The sequence below is a fragment of the Augochlora pura genome, chromosome 3 (assembly GCF_028453695.1).
Source record: "Augochlora pura isolate Apur16 chromosome 3, APUR_v2.2.1, whole genome shotgun sequence".
Lineage (NCBI taxonomy): Eukaryota > Metazoa > Arthropoda > Insecta > Hymenoptera > Halictidae > Augochlora > Augochlora pura.
The window spans coordinates 19,698,144-19,718,451 of record NC_135774.1 but is presented as its reverse complement, the minus strand read 5'-3'; the positions used below and the strand labels follow the sequence as shown (position 1 = coordinate 19,718,451).

The window sequence follows — 20,308 nt, the reverse complement described above, 5'->3', positions numbered from 1 at the left end:
CTTGTTTAAAGTCTCTGAATCAAGTACGGAGTAACAGTCGGTCTATTATTAAGTTTCAATAGGATAAAAAAGTGGATTGCTCTATAAATGACGTGCATTACTGTCTTACGTTTCGCTCTTATTCACATCGTCAATGTTATTTTACGCTGCACCAGTATCGATTCGAGTTACTGGTACTCGAGTTTCAGATATTATTAGGTATACCGCAAGGTTCTATCGCTTTCATGCGGCTGCAGGACTTGTCACAACGGAAAGATATGTGTGTAGTCTCCGTTTTTTCAATAACGTAATTATTCCCATTTCGTGTTCGCGTCGGCGATATAGATTCGTGAAAGTCTCTCGGAAGCGCGCACCCACGAGTCGCGAACATCTACAATTTCGTTCGTAACGTCGTAATTTTCCACGTAATTTTCCTTGTTTCTTTTTTTGTTTTATTTAAATTTCAGAGAAACGTGCAGGAAAAAAATACGACTTGAACGTGCTAGAATATAAATCTAGCGCAACAGCAATTTCTTTGCTGCTCATTTCATTTTTACGGAGATCTTTCATCGGGCACCAGGTGCGCCTTATAGCGTAAAGAATTTAATCAGATGTACTGTTACGACCGATTTACAAATGCACCGTAAAATATTACTGTCTCCAACCGATCCTGCAAACAGTACACCCCCCTCACATATATTTTGCCGTTGGCGATATAGAAGCAAGATTTAGGTTCGGCTACCGAACAAGTAATAGGGCGCGCAGGTCTTCCCGAATCTTTTTAAAGTCAGCTTGGCAACAGATGCTACCTATCTCAGAAAACTTCACCTCGCGATATTAGTAACTTTCTGTTTTCAAAAATAAAAGCGAAAATTATTAATGAGAAATACTGTCAAGATTTACTCGACGAGGAAACTGGAGAGCTATTGCGAAACAAATTCGAAACGAGTTGGAGGAATATGTTACTTAATATTTCAAAAGCAATTTTCTTTAAATGGCATTCATCGAACGATTCGATATTTATATTTGTTTCAATAAAAATCTTTAAAACTGCAAGATACCAAGTTATAGCATTTTTACGCGATTTTTAATGATTGTTAATGATTATTATATGATCTTATCTTCCAGACTGATTCTCTTTAAGCCACATATAGCAGATTGATAAGAGCAAATTAATGATTTAAATGACTCGAGTCAGAAAAGTACGAAATTATGTTACATTATAAAATCAAATCAGATAATGATATACTTATTATAAGGTTGCAGATATTTATGCATTCTCTTTTCACAATTGAAAAGGTTTTAGTTGACGAAGGAAATTTTTCTTCAATTCAAATTCTCGTAAAGTGGCATGGTCTAATTATTACACTGTTGGTACTCTTAGTACCAAACAACGATATATCGTCGTTGGCTATTGTTGAGAAGATAGTTTTCTTAATATTTTTATTAAACAACAATTTAATTTCTTATTTCTTCTCCCTTTTTGAGTTTGTTATTTATCAGGCTTTTCAAAATTCTTGCAATTTCTTTCCAGAACTTTATCAAACTTCGTCAAACGAGTTTTAAACATTTCGCTCAGATCCAGACTCTTTTGGCCGGTACTTAGAGGGTTAAATCGGTGAAATGATTAATTCGCGTTGTATACACGTTCTAATAAAAACGTTAATATTTCGTTAGACATTGAACGAACGGGAAGGCATGTCCGCGAACACGTGTTATTAACGATATTAGTGAATGTGCACGGCCGCGCGAGAGGAGAGGCAAAAAGGTAGGGGAAACTTGGAGATTACGGTACTTATGGAAATTAAAACCGCTCCCCGACAAATATTGGCGCGGAACGACTTACGAAACTCCGAAGTTTAATCTTGAATTTGATTAAGCCCCGGTGCGCATTCCCGCTCCCGGGGAACGCTGCAACCTCCGCTTAGGCTACGCGTTTCGGAATTAACTGACCGTGCTCCCGAGGTTGTTCCATAGTAAAGCGAGCCCGCCCTCCCACGACTTACCGATTTAACGATTGACCGATATAAAATCGAGGGTGAAGCATTGGGAAAATGGTTCTACTACCTTCCAGGCAAAATTTTCCAAAACTAACTCAAAGCTGTTCGCCGCTCCCTCTCTCGATACGATATTGAACGTTGCCGTGGTACTCGACGCGTTCTCAACCCGTGTACCAAATTTCTATGATGTTAGGAACATGTCAATCGCGTTTTAGTCTTTCACAATATATATTGTCTGCATCACGCAATTTAATTTGTCTATAATGTAATGTCTTTCCATAAACTTCTTTATTGTAGCCTGTCCTGAAATTAGACTGAATTTTATGAATTCGTGATAGAAATGAGCAAGTCGAATGCAAACAGTAAAAACATCAAAAGAAATTATAAATTAGTATTATTAAACAATACGCAGTTCCTGCTTCTCGTAATCGATGCACGGAACTTTTTAATTTGGAGATCTGTAGATCAATCATAAGTCGCATTTAAAACATTTAAAACACGATAATTCCAGAGTTAAAATGGAGATATGTAATTTAAAAAGGTAAAATGATTAAAAACGATTGGTAAAAACTTCCAAGCTGCCCTTGCTTTTCAGAAATCTCTTGCTTTTGCACTACGAGCCGCAGTCAAGAATTTATTACGCGATAGAGACACGATGCTTAATTATGAATTCGTGCTAAGATCAATAAACGAAAATAAGGAAAATCGAAGCGATTAGAAACCGAAAGAAGTTTAAGAAGAAACGATGCCGATTACAAAACACAATCGTTCAAGGAGTGGCAGAAGTTCCTCGCTGGAGGCTCCAACCTGTCCATCGACCTATCCATAAAAATAATGGTGTCCACACAATGGTGGCAGGCCCTACTATTAGCAACTGAAGTCTTATGGAAACAATGCAGTATGGGAATTTAATATGGCGTTGTTGGACATGGCAACGGAATAACGATGTAATAACTGTCTCGAACGGTAAATAGAAGTCGCCCGGCTGTGCAGCAGCAGCAGTAGCAGCAGCAGCTCGACTTCATCGAGTCCGCGGCCGACACGGCGCCTTGTATCGCTTGAATTCGAGGAAATGAAATTTCGTTAATTTTCCCTTTGCACTACACCGAGAACGCCACGGCCACTACGAACCGTGCGTAATTTCGCACGCGCGTTTCTCAAGCAAATTGCGCGTATTATAACATTCAAGAGAGACTGTTTAATTATCGCTATCCACCGCTGTGCTGCGACGCGCCGCGCCGCGCCGCGCCCGAGCCGCAGCGACTGTCCCTTCTTTTGGCAGCATATTGTGCGCAAAAACGGTCCCTTGAATGGAACTACACCCTTCCGCAGACGAATAAAACAAGCGATTCTATTATATATCGTTTCCTCATTCTTTCGGTTTGCAGTTTCTTGGAAACTGGATTTATACCAGTCTTTTTCGAGATGCAATTTCTCGTGAAATAAATATTCCTTGCGTAAGGAAATAGCCGTCCAGGTCTTTTATATCAACGAACCTTTTGTAATTGTGCTCCAGCAACGAATGCACTAATTTCTGTCGACGCTGCACGAATTTGATGGTCTATTCAAGTAAGTCTGCTTCTGATATAACAATGTTAGAAGTGGAGTGGGACGCATTTAAGATGATATTATTTAGCCCTCGGACGGCGAACCATTTGCATAAGTATACAATCGACGATGTTTACAACGATTCTCAGTCCCAATCAGAAATTTACTTTGTGTAGACCTTTAGTGTTACAGCAATTTGTTTAATTTAACTATTAAAAATTGAGTAGCTAGATGATGATTTAAATACATGCGTCAAAATATCTAGGGAAGCGCACACCGAAGGTTAAAATATTAGTTCAAATATTAATGGCATTTTGTTTTTGTAATTATGTCCGAGCCTGTGATCATATTTGAAACATGTTATTTTGCTTTATAAGTGTTTGGAATGTTTATCTCAAATAATTGTTTCAATTCTGAAATTCTTCCATATGTATTTGTAACGTCTAAGGGTTAATATTCGTCGGCGTTCCCTAATAATATATTTTAATAATGTTTGTTTTTAAAACTTAGTTTTCATTCTAAAACGCCAGTTATTTTCTTTCCACTCTCCCTCTCTCTTGAAGAATTAATGACATTATCCAGGGTATACTTGAATGACGAGTGGGGTCTAGAGCAGACTCGGCCAACTTGTGTATTTGTTCACGACCGCGAACCTCTCGAACTGTTATACCCACCACCACCACCACCGTGCCGAATCACTCGTGCCACGTCAGAGAAATGTGTCGTCCTATACTACTGTCCGAACTTCAGTCTTAAATATTAAGTAGTATTAGTATAAGAGGACGTATTCTCCTGTACCGGGTTCAAGCGAGTTAGTACGAATGTGGGTAGCGGTCCGACAAGTCGGCGTTTGTCGGCAATCACAGTTGCCGAGATATACTCTGCGCTATACGGTTTGTGGGAATCTAACTTTATAGTATACAGAGTGTTCATTTTGAAACCTTAAATCTAAATATCTCGAAAACAACATATTTTCTGAAAAATTTGTATTCTATGCAGAAACAGAATCAGCTTTTGTTTGAAACATTTTTTACTCGGATAATATTTATATGTAATCAAATAACAAAATTGTTTACATATAAAACTTCTTTGTCTGTTTTATAAAATAATATAATTTTATCACTGATATAGCGATAGTTTATTACTTTGAATCTTTGTTCGTGTTTTGGGCACGTAAAGCCTGCCCTATAGGATGATAATAAATATAAATAAAATAATTGTATTTTACTCTTGAAAACGTGTAGCGTGTATTTGACATTTTCTTCGAAATTGTGCTGTTTTCGAGATATTCGGTATTAAAGTTATCAAATTAACGGTAAATATACAAGTGTATATGGCGCTGGTGAGTTTAAACGATTGTTTCCGATATTAAAACCTGTCATAGAAAAAGGAGACGCGTCGTGGGAAAATAATAAGGATGGATAACTCGAAGCTGGCGGCATGGTAAACAAGCTACAAATAATCGCGCTGCTTGCAAACAAATGACAAGCTTCCATTAAGTGTGTCGTTCCCTGCGCCCGGACGTCCTACATCGACGCGAAAATAAAAACGAAAACGGGAACGACCAAAGTAATATCGATTCGAGCGCTGCAACGGAAACAGTAAGATGCAACGCAGACATCTAACGAAATGGACGATATAAATTACCTAACCCAGTTTTCGCATGACATTGCGCTCCGCTGCGTTCCCGTAAATGCGGTTCCAGCGTTCATGAATCTCTGAACTGAATGCCATGTCTGCTGCTCGCAACGTTATCGCAAAAATAATTGCACCCTCGTTTTCAAAGTTTGCAGAAGAAGCAACAATTCTTGTTCCAGATTTAAGATAGGCACCGGCACCGATACTTTTCACTTGTTAATTTCTTTGGTTTACTTTTTTGTGTAAACTGATCCACGTTAAAGAGAGCGCGAGAGCAATTCTTTTTAAATTTATTAGCCCTTTGTAGCTCATAGTTCTTTGTGAGCATTTTTATGTAACTCGAAACCAGCATCAGTCTTTACATGAATATTCACAAAGGTATTGGGCTATTTTTATGATCACTGTGCCTGAGAAGTATACAGGTAGTACAGGTATACAGATAACAGTTTACGAACTCTTTTTAAAATCAGGTTGCTTTTTTTCTAATTGCATTAAACGATTTAAATTTTTTTAAATGTAAGGACTAGTTTACTAGACTATATGCCAATAAATGTTTTATAGCAAAAAATTAAAAAATGTTGTTATTTTCAACTTGATAAAATAATTAACGAAAGAAAGAAAAGTCTATTCGAATCAATTACAAGCTTTGCAATAATATTCTCGTTTGAATAAAATTCAAATCATTCGGTCCAGTTCTCGAAACAGTTGTTGCGCTTTTATAACAAATATACGCAGACTTTTTCCACCGCTTGTGAAACAGCGTTCCCACGGCAACTTCGAACATGACGCAACGTTTAATTACAAATTCATCGAAATCGTCAGCCGATCGTACGTTAATACAATATCTCTGCAGGAACGTCTCAAGTTCCCCGAAATGGTAATTTATCGGCCCGTAAAGCTTCCGCTAAATAAGTAAGGATATCGGGCGCCGGCAACACGCGATTTTCCTGTAACACCTTGATATTCTTAAACTCCTAAAGTTTGCTGGAAGTTTCGAGAGAAGCGGCCCGTAACTTGGAACGATGTTCCTAACCCTTGTTTGGTCGAGCCTTTCCGTGATCAGGTTTATCCTACGCGCGAAATCGATGCAGACGCTCGTAGGAAAAGAGGAAACCAACCCCACATAGTGTGTGTGTGCGCGCGCGCGCGTACACGGATGCTATATACGTGAACGCGTGTATACGTGTGAGAGGAGAGAGAAGAAAGGGCGATAGAGTGAAAGAGAAAGGAAGAGACGGTACAGTTCATTCGAATTAATTGCATCGCAACGAGAAGTTTCCCAAATGAATGCGTGGCACGCACGGCCCTGCACATGACGAACAATTTGTCCAATTACCGGTGGTCGTGAAATTCTAGCTCCAACATCGACGCACGGTCACAGGGTAATGCCAAGTTGCTGTTGGCAGCGTTGTTTGAACTCATTTTGGAAGTATAATCTAAGCCCAATTGCATAGGTTAAATTGATTTAGCCGATTTACGGTGGTTATGTTCCTCGAAACTTCAAAATCTTCTTCTACTGTTCTCATTTTTACAAGGACACCGAAACCGATTACCGTGGCAGGTAGATTGCCGTGCCTTTGGTTTGCTTACGGACATAATTAACTTTATATTTCTCCAATAAATTTTTTTTTTTTATTCCTTTTTTTTTTTATCTTTGAATCTCGATAACTCGAACTGTAAGCGAAAGGAAAAATCTTTGCGTTGCAGAAGGTTTAGCTTATCAAGTTTTCGAGTAATATTCAGTAAATGAAAATTCGAAAATTCGACTTGTGTATAAAGAATTTGTATAATGTTTAATTTATAGACTCGTGGTAGAAAGATAATTTTAAGTTTATAAAATTCGAACTCGTACAGAAGTAAACAGTTTACGATCGGTCAACTGATACCTGAAGGTAAACTTTGACCTGTATACGTAAGAGTTCCTTCGATTTCGCAAAATACTGGTAAAATACGTAATTTAGTATGCGGTAAATGGTACGAGCCAAGGAAGTTCCATTTCGAGTTGTAGTGATTCTTATAGTTAAGCGGGAGGGAATTAACCCTCGAGAACTTTCGCGGGGTAGATGCTACCCGACGCGTAACATTTGTATTCGTATTACTGCTTTGCCCTTCGAGTAAACAAATGAAACATATAATTGCATTGCGGTATATTTTATTGCGTTTGAAGATACACTAGCCCTTTATTTTCCTTAAAATAATTATATAGTCTGTATGGATATTTGCAGCTTTCGAATCGATTAAAAATTTACTCCACGACTGGTAATTTCGCATAATAAAATTTCTTGTTATCAAAGATTTACTATATTATCTCACACTAAAAAATACAAGTGTTCAGTAATCATAAATATCAAAAATTTCTTATTTAAAACACTCACCTGAGCTGACAATGCAGAACAGACTACATTGTTCGTATAGTCCGTTAGATTATTTTTGATCTTTTTGTTGCGTGTTTTTATCAACAGATGTACGTGAACTATATTGGACCGGTGACACGGTTGACAAACGAGAAATTGCATGCATGGCTTCATTGCACAGTTGTGGGGGCGAAAGTGAGCCATCAATTGACTTACAGGGTCACTGAGTCTATAAGCAATTCCATGGAGAACGCGTATTGCGGACCCATTGTCTTTTGTATCGCGTCTAGAGATTTATACCCCATCAATCGCTATTGAACGCTACAACCGGACGTGCTTGTTAAAATTGCATAACAATGAAGCACCTTTTCGGAAAGCTTTATTCGATGCCAGCTTCACGTAGGGCCACCTGTCCATGAAACGAATACTTCATGTATGTTCTACTTGTTTTAAATGGTTGTAACAATTCTTACTATTACAATTCTATTTCTTTCATTGCTATAGTGTTTTTAAATTCATTTATCATCTCGACCAATCGCAGTAATGGTCGGTTTAACATCTACAAAAATTTCTTATAATTTGTACCAATGTTAAAGTTGGAACATGGGTGTGTGCAATATAAACGTGAATGAAATTAAGTAATTATATGTTGACCTACTTCCTTATGCGATGAAGAGGAATCTTTTCATATAATATAGAAAAATGTTTATTCACAGAGATATGTTTATTTAATGTACACATGCTACCGTGATACCGTGCCGTATATTTGTTCTAAAAATACAGCAAATGTTAGTCAATCGTAAATATAGTTTTGTCAAAATTCCCATGGTTCACACGATCTCTACTGTTACAATGTAAGAAACATTGTTAAATCTGAAATTCATCGGCGATCAGTTTCAATTTTCACTGCATTGATTGTCCGCCGTGAACTCTTCCGTGCTATATTCAATATCGGGCCACTTGATCCCTTCTCGATGGAATCTTCTCTCTCTCTCTCTCTCTCTCTCTCTCTCTCTTCGGCTCCTTCTCTCTCCTTCCTTTTTCCCTGTCTTCTGCCGGTTTCATTTGCTCGTTTTGTCTTCGTACTCTGTTTAGCGTGTGTACCTAGCAGGCTCACGTAGGTAATCACGTACGTTTACATGCGTTCTGCGGATCACAGGTCCTGATTCGTGATCGCGGGAGCCTCGTGATTACAGCGTTTAACCGAGCGATTCATTTGCTACGTGTACACTGTGCGCGACTGGCATTTTCTGCTTGATTCTGCCATCAACGTGGCACCGTTTTCTCTTACTCTACGGCTCTTGATAGCGTCCATTAAATTGCTAATCCGATTTCGTCGTGCTACATCATATACGCCATACTTACTTATTCTATAAATTTCTTGTTATAAAATTGATAACATTAATGTATCTCGTCGGTTTCGGATCGAATTTCAAATGAAATACATGCCGAATTGCCGCACAGATAAATTATAGCTACGAATTGTTGCCCGACGTAATTGGGGATTACGTTTCTAAAAAATCTTTCGGATTAAACGTAATGCACAGTTAGAGTCTGCCTAGGATAGCGCGGGCTATGCGCTATACGATCTTTTATTAAATATTCAAATATGGATGTAATAATGTAATAATTGATATATATTATATTGCAGGCATCACGAATAAAATATATAGATTTATTACCATTTTGTTCAGTATTAATCATCTCTTCGTTTTATCAACAAATCCGAGGATTACGAATTGATATTAATAAATATTTAGCATTTCTCTTATTAAGATTATATTCAAAATTATTATTTATACCAAGCTCTTTCTGAAAATGTAAATTTCGGAGGCAGCCTGTTATTTTAGGTCGTATTTCCAACAAGAATATCTTTTCCCGTCCAATTTAAGCACTCGCGTTGGGAAAGATTTGTTTTCGATAAAAGAAATTGGAGACTACAGTATCGATCTGTTTTCGAGCGAATTAGAGATGTTTACGGGGAGAAGAAAACGCAGTAGCGGCGACCAGGGGAAATAGCGATGTGTCAGTGTAAATATGTTTACGGAAACACTCGGCTCGCGATCCATCACAAATCAAAGCGATCTCGCTAATTAATCAAAGTAATATTACCGGCAATAATGGTGCGACACAATTGCAGCCGTGATTAACGCAAAACGGCATCGATTAACAATTGGAAATATATTCGCGCGATCCGATTAGACGGCGAATGTATTCGAATCGTTGCGCGCAGCCGGACAGCTTCTCTGTCCGTTGAAAAATTCCGTGCTTTTTTTTCATTAAGTCGAGATACGCGTAAATGAAAAACATTTCCTTAGTATGTCCCTTCATAGAGGCAAAGTGACAGGAGGTGCTGCGTAATTTCAATTAAACACATTCCGGAGGATAGCCTTCACCATGAACCGAATTCCACACAGTGGAATATCGACGTTCTGAGTGGTTTCACTTGCTCCGTGGATCCACCGCGATCAATAAGCTTAGTATGTTAATCAAACTCAAATAACTGGATCGCTTGTGTTCAAATCGCAGTTAATACGAATCATTTTCAAACGGTTGCCAACATTGTGATTTTCGTTTATGATGAGAACTGTAAACGTTTACTCAAAATTTCATTTCGACGTAATAATCCTTTGAACACGCGCGAAACAGTTTACTGTATCAAAAGTGAACCAAAATTGTTATTGGAGCTGAAGAAATTTAAAGTTACATATGATTAACTTAGTCAAAAATTATTACGGTGCCAACAGCCTATGCATGTATCATACATGGGCACGTAAAACTAACTTTCATGAATCTGTGGCAAAAATTAATAGGTAGAACATAATATAATAAAAGCATTAAAAGAACGTAAGCGAGTAGAGATGTTATTTCTCATTAAAATTCAAGATCCGAATAAAGTAATAATGGAAATAAATTTGTGTTAATAAACTCACCTTACAAATCGTCTGTATACATTTTATTTTTACATAAAATTACGCAGAGTATATACACTGACATTTCAATTACAATATAAGTGAAATATTTTTTGTAAATATATATTAACCCTAGCCCATTTTAATGACCACCTTGAAAGACATTATCTAATTCCCTTATACATTTTCCATATACTATTTGAAAATGATTTGTTGGTACAAAAAATCATTAAAAACATCTTACAAAAGACATAGATGCTCCGAATGAGTGGACAAATAAATTACAGTAATTCTGCATTTTACGTAATCAAGGTAAAAAATTCAAATTACCGTAATCATAATAAATTACATCAGCATGTTGCATTGTCAGATCTGTTCCCTGGGGATTACAAAATTTTCGAATTTTCCTATTCGAACCGCTGTCAACACGAAACCAGTCCCTCTCCGTTAGGGGAGTTTCAGGTATACGCACATCATCGATCACAACTCGGCGGATAGGTTGGCTCGGTTCCTCCTTCGAGCCGGCTGTGTACTCGACCGTGAAATTACAATGACAATGGCAGTATCAGTTCGTACGCCGCAGAACTAGATCCATCCTAAGTATGTCACCTCGAGCTACTGATCGTGTTCAACCACCGTCTCCCCCTCCCGTTCGCTAGTCGAGTTTTTGCCGGAAAGTTCGGAAAACCGTCTCGACGTCTCCTCCCGGCTTTCTCATGACCAGGGTACACTTCAAAATAAATTAACCGGATCCTAGAGAGAACCTCTTTTGCCTGTCACTCTTCACCTCTCTCTTTCTCTCTCTCCCCCCCCCCCCCCTTTTCTTTTATTCTCTCTCTTCGGTTCAGGTGAATTCGATGTAATAGACTGTTGGGACGTCACGGCGTCGTCAGTAATAGTGACGAATTGTGGCGTTATATATAATGCGTGGACTGTATTAAATGGAGAACCGGAATTTAGTGACAAACAAACTTATATATTTAGCCTCGTACTATTTAAACCATTTCTTTGGAGGTCTGAATTCTATTCCTCGAATTCTATTCCAACTCTAACGTTTTAAAAAATGTTGTCTCTCGAGGTAAACTGCTACCCCTCTCACGCATTTCTAATATGTACTCGCTGATTGGTTTTCCATGATTTTGGCAATAACCAATCAGCGAGACGTGGCTATCAACGTGTTAATCGTACACTACATTTCTATCAACCATCGAATGCCCGAACAGTAATAATTTCGTGTACGGATCTCGAAGGAGTTTAGACCAGAAGATAATCTACTCTTGAAAGTGTAGCGCGAGGCCCGACAAATATTCCTAACTGGACTTTGTATTGTACAAATGCATAGTTCTCCTTATCTGCGCGAAACCGAGCGGGAGTTCAAGTAGGCACGTCTTACTCGATCTGCACCACGTGCTGCTACTCTGTTTCGCCGTTTCCGTAATAGCCGAAGCGACGAGCGAGCAAACAGTACTAATGACTTCCATCCTATAACGTATTATTATCAAGGTATTAAATGTTGAAAGAACAAAATAGTACTGGAAGTTTGTACAGATTACGCTAACAGTTTGGGAGGGAAACGTTGTCGAGGACAAGACGTTGTCTTGATTGCATAAATTGTTTGCTCGTGGATGTCAACGCGTTTAAAACATAGCGCGCGCGTGATGTCAAGATTGCTGAAACGTTTATGGAAGATGATCGAACAGCTGTTGAAATATAAATACAAATTTTAGAACTATAGTAGTCAATACTTAAACATTTTTTTATTTCTATTTTCGTTTATTTTTGAATTCTAGCGTTGATTCAACAAATTAGTGAAATTTAACGTAGGACAGTTGAGCCGGTCACTGTGGAGGGACTATACTGTAGCTTTCGTTTGTTTCTAGGCATCGTTAACTTTATATTTATGGAATAAGACGTGAAAATTTGTTATTGAAACATAAGCAAAAAAATACAAATAATTAATATATCTTAATCGGTAAATATGAAGCGAATTACATCCGAATAAATATTGAAGAATAAGCAAAATAAAGAAATAGAAACATTTAATATGTATTAATCGATAAATGTAGTGTTACTTATGCCTGAAAGCAGAGCTAGGGCGCAGCAACATGGTCGTCGTTACAGTTCCACTGCCCTACGTTGAATAACGGTAATTTGTTCAATCAAGACTGAAATCGCAATGGTCACGCATGCGCAAAATATCGTATGACCAATTATTGCCCGCGATGCTTCCTCTCTGTTATGTCACGCGCCGTTATCAGTTAATAGCGGATAGTGCTAAATAGAAGATTTACAGTTTGAACTAGAAGCATTTCGCGATCAGACCCGATACACCGACGGGTTTCGACAGTGGATAACGCGGCGCGGTGAAATACGGCCGGCTAAAAATCTAATCAGCTGAAAAGTTAAGCGCCACCGCCTTGCGCCTAACGCGACCCGGCCTTCCATTGTAAGCTCGTGCTAGGTTTCTCACTTAAAGATAGCCACCCAAGGCTGTATATAGCGTGTAATATGGTACGAAGGAGATAAGGACGACATGTATGTCGACGAGTCACCCAAGATAAGCCGAAGAACCGGGACGGTTACCGAGGGGGAACTTCCTCATTTCTCAACCCCTTCCGCACTTATCGTCCGGGTTATGCGCCATTTCCATACACCTAATGGTGCACCGCGAATAGCGAAACAGCATTTCGTTTTAATGGGGAACGGTGTACATAGCCCTCTTACAAGAGGGTTTTGGCAAGTTCCTGTCGTCGTCGCCGTCGTCGTCGTCGGCGGCGCGACGCTGTCCTCGTCGCCGTCGCCATCGCCGCCGTCACCGTCGTCGCTCCCTGTCTTTGTTGCCGTCCCAAAGTTCCTCTTCGTTAAGTACTTTGGCAACACGTTCTTGAGCGTTTTTGCCGTCAATGAAGTTGAATTTTCTCGCGTTCGCCTTTAAAAGTTCTCCTCCCAGACTTTCCTCGTTCCGTTACTGATTAGCGTGGATTCCCTTGACGGGGAGAGTGGAAACTTTCGTGCTCGCCGCCTCCTTGCGTGCGCAAATTAAGAAACCTCGCAAAATATCGAAACCTTTACCTAACGTGATTCGTTGAACGTACGTCTCTAATGGCTTCTTATTCGGGGACCGACTACGAGTGTTCAATGCAACAGGATGCGCACTTCATACTTCTGGATTGCGTCCTGTAGAGCAATGTCTTGGCACCTTACCTAATAAATATGGGAGTGTTGTGACGTAAATTACGAAGGAACAATAACACCTTTTACAGTCACGCGTACAACGTTCATTTATCCATGCGTCAATTACATTTCAGAATTTCGTGGGTTAAAATTGATAGCATTGGCTATCTTGAGACATAGTCGAATTTCAAAGAGATTGTCCTATGGTGACTATGATTGCGGTCATGTTATACAACAAATAAGAATCTTTGATTGATTCTAGTTCGTATGATAGGTATAAATATACTGAATGTGCACCTAAATTTTGAAGATAGCTGGTTGACACGTCCGCGAACGTGAATGTTACAGCATTCATTTACATCATGAAGCGAAATGGCATGAACGCTGCAACATCCAAAATAAGCCACATCATCGTGTATTCAATTGTATATAACGTATACTTGTCGAAATTATTATGCATTTTAATGTAATCGTCCTAATTGGTTAATTATATCCATTTGATCTGCCTTTCCTTTGTGTATAAAAAAATATAACTAATAAAATCTGAGCACTCGATCAAAGCGTGTCTAATTAAAATTTCGATATTACAATTAGTTTAAGAACGATGTTTTCGCAGCTCATTAAAATTTTGAGGTCTACGAACGCGTTAAGAACAAACAAAGTGAAAGCGTACTCAGATCCGATCGAAGTCTCCCGAATATTTCGGGAACTAAAGCCTTGGCAACATATTTCAAACTCATTGTCTTCGCCGAGGTGACCCCTTTTCGGTTTGATTACCACATTATCTTATGACAACAATTCGATTAATATTATAACTAAAGTACATTTGATAAATGTTAGACCGGGACGGGCATCGCTATCTAGTTTCGATTAGAACTATTAATTTAAAGGTCATCCGCTGGGTCACGATGCAATTTATGCGTCTCTCATTTTCCATTAGCTTTTTCGCCTACATAAATCGCATTTATCTCTTATCTACTACCCTTCTTAGCACTTTACTTACCCAAAGTAATAATCTTTTCAATGATTCCGTTCCATGTAAAAGAAGCTCGGTAATTTCTTCTTAAATGACAATTTCCGAAAAAATCGTAACATAACATTAATCCAAATTATTCACTGAATTATGAATTAAATTGCTATCTCTTTTAAGGTATTTTCTCGAGGAACTTCCTTTCATTGGTCTGCGATCTTAAAAAATATTAATACGTAATTGAATATATTTTATAAACTAATTAAAATAAACTGTATTCCCTGTCTGTAAATATAAGCTAGAAAATATCGAATCAAAAGCAAGCGTTGAAAACTCGTGGAGTTGTATTGCAATATTTAGAAGCAATATCTTCCGTTAACAAATGCGATAAATATTTCTCGAAGGAACAGTATTTTCGTTGGCAACCCCATTGGTTCGGGTAGCTGGCCGGATAGAAGAACGTCGGCATATTTTTCAATTAGGAATTCATTGAAACGCGTTCGCTCGACTACAAACGTAGACGCTCGTGGGAGCCGCGCTGCTCTCTTGGGAAATACGCGCGTCGGGATAAGTACTCAACTGCGACGATGGTAACGGATGATACCTTCCCACCTTTGAGAAAGCAAATAACGCCAGAATCAATGGACGTTGACGCGTTCTATGCGCGTGTTATGGCCACATGCACGGGACCATCCGCCCACGGAGGTCGGTCAGTAATTTTCCTCTTGGCTGACGAGCCGAAGTGTTTGCATTGAAAACGGTGTGTCCCGTCCGTGGCGTTCGTTTGCGCGTTTTATCGCACCCGTTATTTCTTTATGCTTGCGTCACGCCGTACATATATTCATATATCATGCAGGCCGCGTGTTCTTATCTTAGGTTCTTCGAAAGTGATAGGGATAAATGACTTCTGCCATAAATTTTGTAACGAAGCAACGGCGTTCGGTCATAAATAACTACAGGTGTCGTGAAAGACTACGCTGACAATAGTAATCGTCGAATCTAATTACGATTATTAATGAAACAAGGGAAGAAATATTTAGGAATCGTCCTCTCGGTTGAATTGTCTGATAGTTAATCAAATTTGATTTCGTACTCATTCAAACCGTTCGAGGTGCTCATCAATTCTACCTTAATACGTCGCATGAGACGGTGACGAAGTGAGAACACTAATTCAAAATTTTCTTGCTCTTTTTGACGCAAACGGAACGGTCTCCATTTTCTAATCGTTTAATTTATTACATACTATTTTTATATATTGCAATAAAACAAGTCGCGGCCAGGTAGAAACAACGTGTAATCTAAATCATTTTACACAGCCTCGTAGCCTCTCATATATATGCGATCCCTGCGTCCATTATTTCAACCAAGAAAAGCCCGATGCCGCGGCGAAAGGGAAGCCTCAATTTAGGAAGAGTCACCGAGCTGAATTCGTGCCGGTGCGTTTATCAACGCAATTGCGGTAATCTTGAAAGACGTAATAATGACGGGAGCACGCGGAACGCTGCACACGGGCCGCACACGGGTCGCACACGGGTCGCACACGGGCCGCAGCAGACGTTCACGGTTACACACGCACGGCGCGGTGCGGTGCGGCTCGGCGCGGTTCTGCTCACGGATGCACGCTTCGTTGACCGCCTTAAGCCGCGTCTCCACGCCTCGGAAAGACCGGGGGATCCGCCGCGGCCGGGTTAGCGCCGTAACCGTTACCGTCTGCTTCAATCCCGCATCCTTTTCGGTTACGACGTGATCGAAGAGCGATATCGTTGGTGGTTAATTACCATCCTTCCGCTAATTGCGCGTACAACGAATCGCATTTTCGACGTAGTCTGAAGGAGGCTGGCTTTAAAACGTTCCAGGGAGTACGGTAACGAAGTGGGAGATCGGAAACAGCTGGAAATTGCACGGTCTGAATCCTCCTCCCCTCCCTCTCTCCCTCCCTCCCTCCCTCCCCCTATCGTTCTCTCTCTCTCTCTCTTTCTCCCTCCCTTTCTCCTCCACCTCTGCCACCGTCACCACCAACACCGCCGACGCCACCCTCCCTTCTCTCCTCTTGCTCCCTTTTCCTATCGGTCTGGAGGATTTATCGTTTATAGAATTAGAGACACGCGAGGCTCGCACGATCGTTCGGATTTAATGGTCGTTTAATTCGGCGGTCGATGTCTGTTTTATTGAGTCGGGAAACAGCTCTCCGGACCGACAGATTTTCGGGAGAGCGAAATCCATGAGTTCTAATGCCGTTATGATTTAGGTTCCCTCGACTCGTCGTAGTCTGTTGTACGCGACATTGTTTCTTTCGAGGTGTACATTCTGAATAGACAAACTTTCTAGCAACGCGATTATCTTTGAAGTTTGTACAGTTTATTTAGAAATAATTGTCCGTTGAAGTCGATGCAGGTACTGAAATAATGGTGTTGTGTTAGTTTGCAAATGTTTCACGCGCTAATGTTAATACTAAAATATAAAATTTTAGTGTAATTTCCTTCTGAAAATAAATACGAAATATTTTATTAACAAATCATGTTCCCCCGGGAATGCATATGGCGCCCGGGGGTAAAATGTAGAATTTGAGTGTTATTGTCTTTAGAAAATAATACTAGTTACCTTCTGAGAATTATACTATTACAATAATTTATTAAAAACATTGCAAGTAGACCGTGGAGTATACAAAATAAAACGTTCCCCAGTAATTGTGAGAAATAGGAATTAAGTAGGAAGCTATATTCTGTCTCAATAATTTTAATAAGATGACGAATAATGCGTCAGTGATGTGACGTAGTTTCGCAGATGGTTTTCATATTTTGTGTTTCATCTTCTAATTTCAGTCATAAATACGAAATCCTGAAATCGCGGTTTCGATACAACGCGGAACGCAATTCTCTTATTCGTATTACTTTTAAATTTAGTTTAACAGAGTTCCCAATGCAACGCGATACCCCAAAAACACGGTTCCGATATATCACGGAACACAATCCCATGATTTGCATTATTTCCACGTCTCGTTTAACACGGTTTCAGCACAGCATGGAACAAATTAACCGTTTTATGGACAGCTGACTGTAAAAACTGCGTGTTGGTGAAATACTCGCATATTACGGTTTTCTATGAGAATTAGCCGGATTTATACAGAATTGGAGGATACCGTACTTGCAAATGGAAATTAATGATATATTCAATTTCCTTGACAATCAGAATTTGTTCGTGCGTGTTTCGAAATATCAAATATTAGAAACAATTTACAAAAGTTTGGAGAGTTTGTCTCTTTTTCTGAAAAATGTATGTCTGTACCCGCAGTGTTTTATGGATAAGAGTTGATTTTTAAGAACACTTTACCATGATCGTACGCTTTTCATTTAGTACACTATGTTATAACGTAGTTGAATATATTCAACACTGTATAAGTTGAACATTACGAACAATTGTCGAAGAGAATATTTTCGCCGTTTACACTGGAAATTTTCAAATGACTCATCTTCGGTATTCGTCACACTTATTACATAAACTGACCCGTAACGGCTGTCGGTGGCCACAGCGCGCAGCCGGCCGTAATGTTTTATTTCCGAACGTTCGCATTTTCCTCGTCATCGAAGTCGCATTTGCACCTACGCCGTGCGGAAATAAAAATGTATGCCGACAGAAAATATTGTCACGTGTTAATCGATTGAAAGCCACTCGAAAAACATTTTTTCGCGAAACCACCGCTGATTGCGAACACACTCGACGTACGGGTATATCAGATTTTATCGTATAATAAATTAATCGAATAATGTGAAATAGGAGGACTAAAGCGAAGTATTTATTATACATTGGCGTGATAACCGTGGCGAAACGTGACGTTGATCAAGCTATTGTGTATACTTGACTCGCATAATTGAACAGAGTAAACTCATCCTGTGTTTCGACTCTCTTCTCTTCTTCGCTCGCTCTCTTTCTCTCTTTCTTTTGTCTCTTCACATTTAACGTCAATTTCAATAGAGTACGGTTAATTGACGTCTACCGTCGAAAGAAATGTATTCGATGCCAGTTAAACGAATTCCGCTTTTACCGCCCCCACCTCGCTCTCGCTCTCGCTCTCCCCCCCTCTCTCTCTCTCTCTCTCGTGCTCCCGATCTCCACGATCCACCCGCTGCGACGCGGCCTCTTCTCTCCCCGTGCTCCGGCCATCGCATCGCATCGGTTCGTAACGCCAACCCGTGAACCAGAATGGGGGAAGAGAAAGCCCTGTGGATAGCAGCGTGAAGGGTATCAGTATTTTATTCCACCGTGAGACATTTAAAGACAACGAACGGCCGAGCTATATGCATATAAACGACAGGTCGTTGCTTTGAATACGCTTTGTTTCCAGCTGCGGGAAGGGAATTTCGTTAACGATAGGCGGCAGCGCGGCAACGCGGCCGTCAGGCGGCCGAGATGCGGCGTGACTACTGTGCGCGTAGGAAATTAGCGATACCGTTGCCTTTGACGATTGAACCGGCTATACTCGTTTCCTTTTTTTCTCTCCTGTCGTTACCTCCTTTTCCGGCTTTCCTTTGGTTCTTAGCAGCTGCTCTACTCGACGTTTCGACGAGACGAACGACTTTGACCGAAAAAAATCGGATATCGGACGGAGAATCGTAAATATTTCGTTTGATATACATCCCGCTTCTGATGTAGAGTAACAGGGTCGGTTATTATAGGTTGAGCAATTCCTGTGTTCCCGGGCACAATTTATTTCATATTTATCGAATGATACATGTGCTCCTTTTACACTATCTCGGACGGAGATTGAGTCCTTTAGAAAGATGAAAAAATTTAAAGTTAATTTTCTCAAAAACGGAGTTTCGGATAAAAAAGTGTTGTGCCAAACTTGTTTCTTATTTGTCACGTCGAATCAACCTTTGCTCGGTTGTACTACAAATTCCTGCTCACCCTCTGTACATTCTCTAAATATTACACCATGCGATGCAATTTTGAATAGCAACATTCATAAATAAATTCGTCGCACATGCGAATACTTTAGAGAATAAATAACGACCCTTATTCTCTATTTCTTTGGTTCATGAAAATTTGCACTGTCCGCGAAACGCGTTAAGGTCCATTATCGCAGCGTAATTATTTTCTAATCCAGAGAACATTCTCCTTTCGGGGGGGGGGGGGGGGGCGAAAAATATAGCACGTAGCCGGGTCGAAACAAGTTCCACGAGCACCTAACCCCGTCGTTGGCGAACGAGCCGGCATCCAAACGGTTCGCATGCGTCTACTTTGCTCGCAGATCGTTTTACAGAGGAGAACGGTCCTGTTCCTCGCGTAGAAACGCCAAAAACACGTACAGACAGCCGAGTGCCTCGCAATTAGAGAACAAGAGGATGCTCATCTAGAAAAGAGAGGGTAGTAGTCGGCCGGTGCTTGGAGCGGGAGGAGGAGGAGTTGCCGGGTGAGACATAGAAACGTGAGAAACAGAGAAAGAAACGCGTGTACAGGGAAAGAGGGACAGAGAGTGTGAGAGATTTGGACGAGGTGAATTCCAAAAGAGATGTGCTTTTAATTATACTAACGCCCGGTGTCCGATTAAATGAACGGAGGAGCCAAACTCACGAAGCGCAGTGCAAATTTAATTATAGGGAAGAGGGCAGGGAGTGCGAGAAGGAGGAGGGCCGGCTGGGTGGGCGAGAAACCGAGGAGGAACGACAACGGAGAAGGAAGCTGCTTGTACGAGAGAGTGGACGAGGTAGAAATCCAAGTATTTATATGACGGCA

At 40.1% G+C, this 20,308-nt stretch overlaps 1 protein-coding gene across 1 annotated transcript in view; it reads left to right on the top strand.

Moving 5' to 3' along the window:
* The window catches only part of LOC144467780 (protein muscleblind-like), a 337,354-nt gene that overhangs the window by 306,848 nt on the left and 10,198 nt on the right, over positions 1–20,308 (top strand). The window lies entirely within an intron of this gene.